Genomic DNA, 10,874 nt, shown 5'->3' on the forward strand with positions numbered 1-10,874 from the left:
TCTGAGATTCCTGGAGGCAGGATTGCCATTTTTGGACTGAAGTAGAGGTAAGAGCCAATGACTGGCTGCTTTGTTTTTTGATCTTCAGGTTGAACCCCAATACCTGTCTGTGAGTTTTTATTAATCATGCTTCAGCGGTGTCCACAGATGCAAGTACCTTATGCCCTGTTACTCCTTTTCAATGGTCTCCAGGTTGCTTCATGTTTATTCCTTAGTACCTGGAACTTCAGTCTTTACTCCTAAATTCCAAGTAGAATCATTTGGAAAAGGTGGAAATAGCAAACTCTGCTCTTTGGCTCAGGTATTCTGAGTTGCTTTGTTGTTTCTTAGGTTGATATTGCTGTGATTGCTTGATTGTCTGCATTTTAGGGGCTATTGTGTTCATTTTTTTCTAATAATGAACATTGGGTCTCTACATTCAAACAGGTATCTTTCCTTTCTTTCTTCTTTCTTCCTTTCTTTCTTCTTTCTTTCTTTCTTTCTTTCTTTCTTTCTTTCTTTCTTCCTTCCTTCCTTCCTTACTTCCTTTTTTGGTTTTTTGAGAGAGGGTTTCTTCTCTGTGTTACTTTGGAACCTGTCCTGAAACTCACTCTGTAGACCAAGCTGGCCTCAAACTCACACAGATCCCTCTGCCTCTGCCTCTCGAGTGCCAGGATTAAAGGTGTGTGCCACCACCACATGGCTTTCTTTTCTGTTTTCTACAGTCCTCTTGAAAGGTAAGTTTTAGCCTGTCTTCATTCCCACATTTACTAATTTTCTCACTTTCTATCAAATCTACTGTTTTACTCACGATTGAAATTTAGAACTTTTTAAAGTAATTGTATTTTTAATCACATTTAATTTACTCTTTAAAATTTTTATTCATGTATATAATGTGTGTCGGTCACTTCCCTGCTCCAGTGCTCCTTGAGACCGCTTCATCTCCCTCCCTAATCCATGTCAGTTTTACATGAATTTTATTTTGACATTTTATCACTATTTTTAAACCACTGAGTGAATTAATGCCATCAATAAATGCCTAGACTTGGGGTTATCCAGTGGGGCATGTAAAACCTGCCAGTAGCCATTCCCCCAAAGAAAAGGGACTCTGTCTCCTAGCAGCCATCAACTGCCCATGGCTCTTCAGCCAGGGATGGGGGCTCTGGAGCCCCTCCCACCTCCGTGGGGGACGCTTTAACTGGCTTGATCTTATGCAGATCTTGGGAAGGTGAGTTCGCATGCGCAATGATTAGGTCACTTCCAGAGGAAGCCTATTTCACAGCATTCCTCCCCACCCTTTGGTTCTTACATTCTTCCTGTCCCCTTTTGTGCAAAAACCTAAGCTTTTTAATTAGTTGAGGGTTTTTTTTTTGCTGTATTTTTATTTTGTGTGTAATATTCTGTTTTGTCATTGAATGCAGTGTACTTACTATGCATGGTTTTCGAATTCTCTGTTTACATAATTTCAAGCGTCTAAGTTTTTCCCATTTCTTAGAATCTATGGACTGCCACTCACCGTCACACTGGGAAGTATGACAAAGACAGATAGTGACTTCTGTCCCTAAAGGCCTTATTCAGAACTTTAGCATTTGGTTTGAGTTCGAATAGAAAGCAAGTTGCGTGCATAGCTAAGGAACCAGGTCAAATGTGATCTTGCCCATCAACACTGTGGTAGTGGAGACCGTCTCACAAGGTGCTCTGTTAAGTTGTCAGAGCTCTGTGAAATCTCTCCATGGAGACAAGTTTCTTCTCTGGCTGGCACCCAACTTTAGCCTCTTCCTTGTACCAGCATGAGATTTCTAGGAAAAGTCCAATGTTGGGGTGTGGATTGTTCCAATAACCTGATAGTTGGTGGTTGGGGCTCAGGTGTCTTTTTAAGAATATCTTCATCCCTTTCAGGGCCCCACACTAAGAAGAAAGGCCCAGTGTTTTCCAGGTGAGAAACCCCATAAGAAAGACCTAGTGTCCTAGACAAGCAGCCAAGTAGGATTTCTGTGTTCAGTCTTCAGCTGTTCTTCTAGAACTCTCTGAGGCTCAAATGGAGACTGTGCTATTAGTGCTAGGAATGTGAGCTTATTAAAGGGTTCCAATGCCCTATGAGGGAGATGGGCAGGAACATAGGAGAAAGTGAGTGAGAGGCACCACCCACTGATTGCCCGCAGTCATGCCCCTAACTCAGCCATGGCTTCATAGTTGGTGTCCAGGGGCCAAAGTGGCCAGGAACAGACAGCACCGTGGAGTTGTGATGTGAACGGGAGCAGATTCTGTAGTCCCCAGCTGCTGGGTCAGCAGGACCAAGAGAGGCTTCTACATCAAGGCATGCTGGGGAGTTTGGGAAGAGAAAGAGGTAAATTTGAAGCCTGGTTGAAAGATGGTTTCATGGAGGTTTAGTGTGTGAAGCAGAGGATAGGGCCACAGGGAGGAGGAAAGGAGTAAGCGTGACTTAGAGGATGGGAATACAGGAAGGGGAGGATGGGTTTCTCTCACTGGGCCACCTCCACCTCCCAGCTTGAGCACCACCAGTGAGCTTGCCCTGGAATATCAGAGGGTTTTCAAGAATCTCCCAGGATTCAGAGTCGGACAGTTTGGGGATAGAAAAAAAAATGAAACAAAACAAATAACAAGCAAAAATCAGATTATGTTACTTCTAAGATTCCTGCGACCACCGGTAATTCACAGGGCCTTGGATGGATTCTAGGATGGCAGCTGCTCCTTCTATAACTTATAAAGAACGTCTAGAATATATAGGCAATGGCCCTTAGAAAGAACTATGACCCCTGAGAGCAGAGCCTGTTAGCTCTGGCGTTTATACAGAGCTGCAAGGGAGATGAAGAGCCAGGTCTACCAGATGTGAGCACTGTCCTGTTGAGGGGAGTATTGACTCCATCCTCCACCCAGATGTGAGCACGGTCATGGTGGGGAGAGTGCTGACTCTGTCCTCCACCCAGATGTGAGCACTGTCATGGTAGGAGGTGCTGACTCTGTCCTCCACCCGAATGTGAGCACTGTCAAGATGGAGGTCCTGATTCCGTCCTCTATGCTCATCTTTTTTGTTAAGCACAAGACTAGAAGGCGCATTCTGACCCAAACCGTAACTCTGGCTTTGCCTCTGAGCTCCTGTTTTCATTGTCTTTATTTGTATTTTTTCAACTCAATTTCACCACAAGCATGCTTAAAGGAAAGCTTCATAAATCCACATACCCTTTCTGAATACGGACCTGTTAATCCACTCTGGATTATTCCAGTTTTTAGTGTGTACGTGCTGCCGAAGAAAGCATGGGGTCTTATTTTCTTTGCCTGCAGTTTAGAGATGGTGACACTGTCTTCCTGAACCTTGTTAGGAGGATTTAAGGATGACCCAGTTATAGAATTCCTGCCTCATAGTAGACAGGCAACAGACAGAGCTGTCATCATCCAAATAAGCAAACTAGTCCCTGGAACACACAGTTTAGTAAACCATGAGTGACAAGCAGGTGAGGAGGAGCCACCTCTTTAAGGGCCACTTTGCCCTAGCAGACTGAGGACAGCAGCAGAAGCGGAGTCAGGGATCCTGGAAGGGAAGTGTGGTGGGCTGGGGAGATGGTCGGTGGGTCAAACACTTGCCTTGCAAGCCTGAGAGACAGAGTTTGATCCTTAGAGCCCGTGTGGAAAACCAGACATGGTGCTGAGCCCTCACAACCCAGGTACTGGGGAGGACCATGTGCCTAGCCTAACTGGAAAGTCCTCGGTCCCAGAGAGAACCTGTTTCAACAAACAAACAAACAAAACTGAAAAAAAAAAAGGGTACACACACACACACACACACACACACACACAGAAGGGAGAAGTGTGGGTATAGTATGAATATCAGCTGTGACTTGGTATGCTTGCCCGGCCTGTGTCGCCGCATGCAGTGTGAGGTATTCACACAGATCTCCTCACAGATCCTAAGATAAAGCTTATTAACCTCGGCTTATCCGGCAGGCAGTGCCTGTCAGAGTCGCCACTCTATCTGGCAATGGCCGCATGCCTTTGGCTGCGCTGTCTGTCTTAGTTGGAGAGCCGCTTGTCCCTCGAGGTGACTGTCCCTGCTTCCTGGTCACAGTGGAGAAATCACCCGTGTTCTCCTTGTGTGCAGCACGATGCTGAGACAGACTCGCCTCTCTGGGAGGGGTGCCTCCCTCTGCTGTGATCCGCTCTGGCACCTCTGCTCTCACTGGTGTGTGGACCACTTGCTCATCTTGTTCATATCAGAGGAGTCAGTTGTGACAAGAACATTAATTTCTTTGCACAGACATGTGTCCTTGTCACTCGAAAGGAGCGTCGCCGCCGTGTTGAACACTCGTCTGCACACAGAAACAGGTGACGGTGCTTGGTTCTGGGACAAGCGATTCAATAAAGGGAGACATGGCAAGCAAGCGATGATGGGAGATCACCCCTCGGGCCACGTGACACAGCCTTCTGTAGTGTTCAGACCACTGCTGGTCAGTCGGTTATATCATTACCATTGCCAGCTCCAATGGCCCTTCAAAACTGAAAGAAAAATGTCTTGTAATAATCTCTTTCAATCCACCAAAACTGCCTCAAGGAAAAGAATGAGTTTCTGGATATAGGAGAGGAAGTTGAGGTTTTGAGAGGGATGGGGATATGACCGACATCCTCTTCTGGCCTCTAAAGGCTCCTATATGCCCATGGTGCACATAAATCTATGCAGACAAGCACATATGCACAGTGCACATATATCTATGCAGGAAGGCACATATGCACAGTGCACATATATCTAAGCAGGCAGGCACATATGCACATAAAGTAAATAAAATGCATACGTTGAAAGTCAGTCTCTTTCAAATAGCATCTTTTAGAAAAATGCAATTCGATACACTCCTGATCATGTTACAGATAAGACCTGTTAGACGTGACCATAGGCTAAATACAATGTAAGCAAAATATTGACCTAATCAAAGAGAACCTTCCCTATCTAGACAAACCTTGTGGGGTCTAGTGTATAAAGGCAAAATCCCACCAAAATTGTTCTCCTGTGCACAAACAGTGGAGTGGGCCTGGGCTCATGGTTGTCAGTGGGACCCACAGTATGTAGATTTCTTTAGGAGCCGAGGCCACGTCCCTCAATGCCACCTAACATAGGTCGAGGAATTTCAGAGTGAGATTTAAGTAACTGTTGACATCCACTGGCTCCAAGAAGGTAAACTCAAGGGCACAAGGGCTGTGTTTAACTAACCACAAGAGGAGACTGTAACTTAGACTAAGAACTCTGACATCAGCAGCTGTCTGACTGTGGAAGCCTGGGTTGCTAGGAACATGCTATCTCTGGTTGAGCTGAAACAGAAAGGTGACTTTTCTTGTTCGTATTTCCTACCAGGACTCAAGTATTCGGCGCTTCACAAACCTTGGGAGAGCTTTCCTATGGCACACAGACCACGGTGTCCATTGCACCCGTGTGCATTACATGTGGAAGGGAAGAGAAATGTGTGACATTTCTCTCTGCTTTACACTGCTCTTAGTTAGGACAGACCCTTGTTTCAAGAGGTAGGCTAGCAAGAGAAAAACAAAAGAAGTTTAAGGCCATCGTCATCTACTTCCTGTACAGATGTGAGATAGCTCAGAGCAACACAGATCTCCAGAGACATCTCAGTGTGTTATCTTTAACACATCCGTCTCAGGAGAAAGAAAGCAGGGCAGGTGTAAGCAAAGTCCAGTTAAAATGAGCCAACCAGAGAGAGAACCGTGAAACAGGGTCTGTTTATAATACAGATTTCAGTAGAGCCCACTTCTGTGGTAAGCGTCTCTGGTCATTCAGATTCTCTCTAGCTGGTATAAAAGGGACTGCCTCTCATTTGCTGTAAATCATAGAAGCAAAAGTCTCCCACAGAAGGGAAACTTTTGAGGTAACCCCTGTGTGTACAATTTCTTAAAAACAGCATAGAAAGCAACAACAACAACAAAAACCAGCTCAAAATAACCCTCATGCCAAAGAGGCATGCCTTGAGGTGAACAGTAGCATGCCTGTCTCTGAAGTTCACCTCACAGTAAAGTGTTCTGATCTCAATCAATGCTACCAGTTCAACACAGTCTTTCATAAGGTTGAGGGTAGAGTTAGCATATGAAGCCTGCTATAGTAGGGTGCCACAGGCAATAGACCCTCATTGCCTCACAGTTTAAAAGGTCAGGACCAACCTGTCAGCAAACTGGCTTTTTCGGCAGCCTTTTCTCCTTAGCCTTCTAATGGTATATATATATATATATATATATATATATATATATATATATATATATATATATATATATGTATGTGTATGTATGTGTATGTATATGTATATATATTTGGTGTGTCTTTACTCGATGTTTTCCTTTCTTTTTATCCATTCAGAATGACTTTTCTCCTCTCGTAAGGATGGCAGCCCCCTAGGGACTAGGGCCCTCTCTAATAATGGCGGTTTAACATGATCATTTCTTCAGAAATTCAGCCTCTACATTCTGAGTTCTAGACACTAGGGATTTAACATATTGAATGCAGAGGTCACAACCCAGCCCACAACTGGGAACACTTCACCCTTGTGCCAATGAGGAAACCTAGGCACAAAAATCCCCAAGGCCGCTCAGTGAGCAAGCACAGAGCTTGGTTATGACCGCATACAAGTTTGGGCTGTCGAATCTGAGTTGGGCAGTGTTCTGTGGACATCCAAATCTGTATCTTTGACAGGGAAGCTGAAATGGGCCCAAGAGAGCAACCAGAGGCTGGAAAGGAGGTAACCAACAGGAGCTACATCAAGAAAGCCATAGGATTGGCACAGAGCTGGTAAAGTTGGGAATTAGCAACAGATGCCACTGAGCATCTGGGGCCAACCAGGGCACAATAGGAGGCTGTGTCACATTTCTTTAAGGTCCTGAGCAGAGACAACCCTAGATGTGAGCCGCATCTGGTGTACACCAGTGAGACCAAGCTCTTCGAGGCTAGAAACACAGGGACACAGAAAGCCCACGAGCCGTTTCTTCTCCACATTACAGAGCCGCCACTAATACGAACAATGGGAGGTCCGCCTGCCGCTAATTGTTCTGGGAGAAGACAGCGATCCTTGCCTGAGTGTTGAGGCACACGAGAGACATCATCAACACAGTCTGACGCATCACCAGCTCCCGTTCCGGACTGATCTGCAATTGTAAATCCATTAGTACCGTGTATGAATACTAAGAGCCTGTGCATTTGCCAAGGAAGCTGACATGCTTTTCTGCAAGAGAAGCATATACCCTGTGGAAAAAGGATTCTCTTCCTGTGCATTAGGTCTGTCTCTCTATTTAAATCATGGCTAATAATCTTCTGATCGGCACAATATTTTTAAGTGTGAATAATATAAACCCGTGTTTACACTGAACAGGAGCCGTTAGACTAAAGGAAGTGTTTTGTACCTTGACACCCTTACTACCATAAACATGATGGTTATTTTGTTGTGGACAATCCCACAGGCCCACTGTCTCTGCAGAGCTGTTCTTTTTAAGCCTTGCACAGCAGGGGTCTACAAGCTACCCCCTGCCTTTGTAAATGAAGTTTTGCATTTGGTTAGGCACTATCTGAGGCTACTTTGGCATTGCATGAATAGAGTTGGGTAGCTGTGACACAGTAGGTGGCTGAAGCACATGCAGGTAACTGATGAGGGTAGTCTGGGAATCCTGGCCCTGGAGCCTCATGAAAACAGAGTTCCTTCTGCCACAGAAAGCTCATCCCACAGAGACATGGGCCATGTACTGTCAGCTTGCTCTGGTCAGCTCAGAATAGCCAGCGGTAAACACCAATGGGGTGGCTATGGTGGCTATTCTTCTCTGTCACCTTGACTGGAGGGAACCAAAGACGCCACTGGGAACTGGTATGGAAGTTGTTCATGTTACATCCTGTCTCGAGCACGCGAGCAAGGCTGGGTTTGACAGCAGCACACTAATTTGTTCGGTGGAGGAAAGTTTAAGAAAGGGCCATATTCAGGCTGTGGCACGGTTGCCGTACATCGCTCTTACCCATATCTACAGGGAAAGAGACCAGTAAACAGAGACAGACTTATGAAGTGTGTGCAGTCTGGCAAGAAGAGGAGCATGAGCTGAACTTCAAGGCATAGACATGGAGGATCTATTGATGAGAAGTCTCACTCTGCACTGGGACAGCAGGAAAGGCGCCCAAGAACAAAACACCAGCTATTGAATTCTTCCATTTGTGAAAATGCTTATTCAGTTGAAAGGGCAGTGTTGAAACTTAGGATACCAGCACATTAAGAACACATACATGCCATAAAATGGGTACTGAAGGGTCTCTTTCCCCAGGGTCAGCCTTGAAGGCACATAGAGGCCTCTGCTGTTATGCTTCCGTGGAGCCAAGCTTCACCTAGAGCTGGCTACAAAGTCTGCCTACACTGACTATGTGTTCCTGTTTGGGCAGGCATGAAAACTTAAGAGTGGAGAAGCCATGGAAGCTTAAGCCAGTGCTTCAGAGAGACAGGCAACGGGTGGCAGGGCTGGATTCCCTGCAAGGAAGTTCTGAGAAAACCCTGTGGCATGCTATGATGAAACCTAAGTTAAAATAAAGATCTCAAAAGGTTTGGGATGCCATGGTCATGTGATGTCCATTTAGGCAAGCTGCAGACAGGGTGTGGAGCCTTTTCAAAACATAGGTCACATGTCTGTAGGTAGCAGACCTGGAAGTGTAGGGTTGCTCAACGACATAATACCATGGTGATTCCTCCAGGAGCCCCAGACGTTGGCTATGGAGCTGCGGGATCGGATGCTGTCTCTGCTGTGTTTTGGTCTTGCTACGGTTGTTCCTTGATAAGAGTCTGTTCTGGCCTGAACTGTTAAAATGTTGGTTCTGAGAACAACTGTAGGTTTTATAAGAGATGAACTAAATGTATTATGAGATGAGGGTGATAATTTGGGGACCAGAGGTAAGATGCTATGAGTTACAACCATGTGTTCGAACGTCAGGTTGACATGGGGTAAGTTGTCATGGTCAGACTTCGTTGCTGGTGTGACTAGATTTGGAATCTGTGAGAGCATTTCCAAAGACGTTTAACTCGGGGGGGGGGGGAGACACCCTAAACGTGGGCAACACCATCCCATGGAGTGGAGTCTTGAATGGAATAAAAAGAATGCATCTCTCTCTGCCTGCTGACTGTGATCTCGATGTGACCAATTGCCTCATGCGTCTGTCACCATGCCTTCTTCAGTGTCGGACTCTACCCTAAAGCTCTGAGCCGAAAGAAGTCCTTCCTTCAATGGCCTGGTGTTGCTAGGTATTTTGCTCACCCACGAGAAAAGGAATTAATACAATCCTCACATCTGTTTGTGGGAAATGAATTTTATCCAGGCGGTAACAGCAATGTCTGGTTTAGTAAGTTGAGAGAAGCGCCATGAAGGAAGGAAGATGTGAATTCCACGTCGATCTGGACACCCTTGGTTCCTGGTGCTGGTCTGGGCTCTTTCCCTGCAATGCGTCGCTCTCTCCAGCCTTCTTCCCAATGTCTTTCCTGAAGGACTGACCTGTAAGGTTATTTACTTTCTCTCTACCCTCTGCTTCTCCCCAAATAAGCCACAAGCACTTCAGCATGGGCCAAAGAAAGTATCAGGCTGCTACTTCCTCTCTCTGTGTGTCTCTCTTTGTATCTCCCTCTAACTCTCTCTTCCTCCTCTCTCTCTCTCTCTCTCTCTCTCTCTCTCTCTCTCTCTCTTTCTCTCTCTCGACTTCTATGACCACATGTCAACCTCTTGCTTTAATTTCAGATGACACTTGATCAAAGGCTATATATCCAGATAAACTGAAAACGTCCAAAGCTAAAAAACCCATTATCATCGGCCTAGGTAATATAACACAGAGCCTAACAACACTGTGCATAGATCTTTGTTTGTTTGTTTGTTAGAGTTTTTCTTTTTGGTTCCCTTTTATGATTTAGGAGGTGCAGGTTCCTGTCTTCTACCCTTCATTCACAGAGAGTTTATTAATGGCCTGGGATAAGATTTGAGTTGAAAATGCAAAGACTCGCTCACACGAAATGAATGCAGCTTTGCCGTGCCTTCATAAAGCAAGAGATCTGGAAAGTGAGCTGTTGAGATTCAGGGACAAGTTCACCCTCGAATAGGTTAAGTAACACAGAATGTGCGTCTCAGGAATCTAAATCAGCTGAGGCTGTTGCAGAAGGCTGTGTACCTTGATGCACCTGGCCGTGATTCTGAGTGGAAACCATCAGAGTTGAACCTCTCCTCCCCAAGCATCCCTTTCAACGGGAGCACAAAGAAAGAACCATTCACTTAAATTGTCATGGAGTAAGGGGACAGGGAAGAATAGAGCCGCATGTCCCCACTTGAGGTTGGGGCAAGGGCAGAGGTGAAGGTACTCTAGAGAAAGTTCTGGCACAAAGCCTGATGAGATACCACACCCAGGCACCTGTATTGTTATGCACCTTGTTCTTCCTTTTATCTTCTTTCCAAGGTGATATCAAGTGACCCACAACGTATGGAAGAAGAGGGGTCAGTTTTGCCCCTTGGGGTACATGTGAAGATACCTACGGTTGAGTGGGAGGGTGCTGTTGGTCTTAGTGGTTGGAGACCAGGAATGCTCCAGTGTTGACTGGTAATGCATGAAGGGCTCTGCCGTTGAGAACACAGCACATTTGAGTCCCAAATGTCAACTGGGTTGAGGTTGAAAGCCTTCAGATGCAGCGTGTTCATTTGAAAACATAATAAGTGTGGCCTAGCAAGAGGACTACAATGAAAGCTCCCTGGCAGATCTTAGGAAAGTAGATCCCTGCAGAAGGCTCATCTCCTGCAAACTGACATCTCTCCCAGCCCCTCCTCCCCTCACACATGCAAATTATTTGACTCTGCTCTTTTTTTTTTTTTTCCAGTGACTTCATGTGGCTAAC

This window comes from Myodes glareolus, chromosome 11, assembly GCF_982192425.1.
Source record: "Myodes glareolus chromosome 11, mMyoGla1.1, whole genome shotgun sequence".
NCBI classification, from domain to species: domain Eukaryota; kingdom Metazoa; phylum Chordata; class Mammalia; order Rodentia; family Cricetidae; genus Myodes; species Myodes glareolus.